Source organism: Lynx rufus, unplaced genomic scaffold (assembly GCF_022079265.1).
Source record: "Lynx rufus isolate CCGP_SWC_20201006 ecotype Redwood Valley unplaced genomic scaffold, mLynRuf1.p SCAF_9, whole genome shotgun sequence".
Taxonomy (NCBI): Eukaryota; Metazoa; Chordata; class Mammalia; order Carnivora; family Felidae; genus Lynx; species Lynx rufus.
The window spans coordinates 100,859,734-100,862,154 of NW_025814897.1; the positions used below are offsets into that span (position 1 = coordinate 100,859,734).

General features: G+C 41.6%; 1 non-coding gene across 1 annotated transcript; it reads right to left on the minus strand.

Annotated features, from left to right (window-relative positions):
• Nucleotides 1-763: 763 nt before the first annotated feature.
• Nucleotides 764-865, minus strand: LOC124506546 (U6 spliceosomal RNA). The gene has a single exon (XR_006960801.1). It is a non-coding gene; the product is annotated as a U6 spliceosomal RNA (small nuclear RNA).
• Between the last annotated feature and the right edge of the window lie 1,556 nt (nucleotides 866-2,421).

Genomic DNA, 2,421 nt, shown 5'->3' on the forward strand with positions numbered 1-2,421 from the left:
GTTCAAAATCCTTGGCACTGTGGTTTGCTGTGGTCAAGGATTGACTGAGTTTATCCCTTGGGGTTGGGTGGGAAGGGCAGAGTCCTTGTCCCTTCAAAGGCTCAGCATTTGTGAATGTCTATGAAATCTCTATAAATATCTGGTGGAGGAGGAAGAAATGTTAATTCATGTGCTCTTCCAGGGTTTTTTTTTGGGGGGGGGGTGTTACAGAGCTGCTTTTAGAGATGTTCCTATCATAGAATAGTGGGGATGTTTCCTTTTTATTCTCCTAAGTTTTAAGAATAGAAGTGAGAAATTTTCTGCTGATATTACAGCTCTAACTCAGGCCTTCTAGGAAAGACTGGCTATCCGTGGAGTATCTCCTCTCCCCACAGACCCTGCACTGGAAAGCTGAGTAAATCTATTGGATGTACGGTTTACATGTTGCACACTTACTGCACATGATTCATCTTCAAAGTAAATCCGAATTGCGAGAGCAAATCGAGGAGCTCTCTATTGGATCACATCTCCTTTACGAGCAATAAGGTAAGTTTTCAAACTCAAGTAAACTATGTTCTTTTCCTTGCCTCCCATGCAGGGCTGGGTTTTAGGGCAGTTGCCATGATATAATTCTGTCTCCTGAGAAGCTTGAAGCTCCGGGAACATATTTGTCTTAGTGATGAGAGGATCTGAATGTGTCAGGGCTCCCAGCTTTCGCTGGTCTCTGCTTGATGTGTCACCGTCTCAGGAGAAAATTTTTAAAAATATAATTTGTTTTCAAATAAAAAACATGGAATGCTTTATGAATTTGCTTTATGATCCTTGCGCAGGGGCATGCTGTCTTTGTGCGTTCCAATTTTAGGAATTGTGCTCCGAAAGTGAGCACACTCGGGACCAATTCCTTGGAAAGGGGTGGTTATATTAAGGGGGCAGAGGTATAGTACCCTATACATGTGGGTTTGTCTTTTAATTGATTAAATAAGCATCTGACCCTCTATTTATTTACCTATTTATGTATTAAAATTAAATGTTTGTTTTTTTTGAGAGAGAGAGAGAGAGAGGAGAGAGAGAGAAAGGGATAATGAGTGAGGGAGAGAAGGAGAGAGAGAGAATCCTAAGCAGGCTGTCAGTGCAGAGCCCAATGCTGGGCTTGATCCCGTAAACCCCGAGATCATGACTTGAGCTGAAACCAAGAGTCTGACACATAACTGACTGAGCCACCCAGGCACCCCCTATACTTTTGAATTTCTTATGTATAAGGCTTAATGTTAGGAAAAAGGATTGGATTATATACTGACCGTACACCGTCATTATGCATTGGCACTGTTGATAACACGATTCTATTATATACTGATTGTTCTGCCAGTCGTGATACTAAAGTTGTCTGTCCAGACCCACTGTCACCCCTGCTTACAGCTAAGAATTATATTCTCTTTCTGCTGTTGGGGTAAGGGGTATATATGGAGTGGAGGAATGAGAAGCAAACTCTCTCGTGAAATCCAAGACAAGTACTCTTTATCCCTAACAAGATTCTTTGCTCAACCTTACACCGTGGGCTTAAATGATAAATGTGAACATAAATAAATATAAACATAAATAAACAGAAACATAAATATGAATATAAATTCTGCTCTCTTTTTTAATCCCTCTTCAATTTGCATCCATTTGAGAGTCAGGATACATACTGGGCATGGCAGTGCTTTTCTTCTCTACTGGTTCATGGTTTCTGGCTTTATGCCGGCTCCACCCAAATGAATGGAGTCTGCTGCTTTGCTTGGCAGGGCTGGTGAGGTGTGGACTGTTTGAGAAGGAGAGATTTCCGTGGAGCACAAAGGTTTGAGTTCTGGTACTGGTTGCTTTTTGGATGCTCTCTGCTAAGCTGCTTCCCAGCCTAGTCTGAAGTGCACTGAATAGAACAATGTGAAATTCCCTTATGAGATTTAAAAATCAAATGAACAAAGAAATTAGAGGAAGAAAAAAGAAAGAAGGCTATAGTCAAGGTGTGCATGATCCAATAAATACACACACACACACACACACACACACACACACACATTTTAACAGTTGAAGGCCATTAGCGAGAAAGTTGTTTGGGAAAACCTGGAAGGCTCTGGTGAGGAGATGAGCAGGGTACTCTGGACACAGGAAGCAATGGAAGGTGGAAGTTTATCAGATGAAGGTCATTTAGCCACTAAGAAATGTTGAAAATGTAGGGACTGAGATAGTAAGGACATATTCAGGAGGGACAGCAAGTGTCAGGCATGGCTGGAACACACATGAGCAGAAGCCCTGGGAGGAAAGGTGGTAAGCAAGACTATGGCACAGTGTTTGAGGACTTTGAAAGTCATGGTGAGTATTTCAGCCTTTGCACTTGAAAACCACAGTAACCCTTTAATCTTAAGATTCATCATAGTTTTAGAATGTCCACTTTTCCTTTTGAAG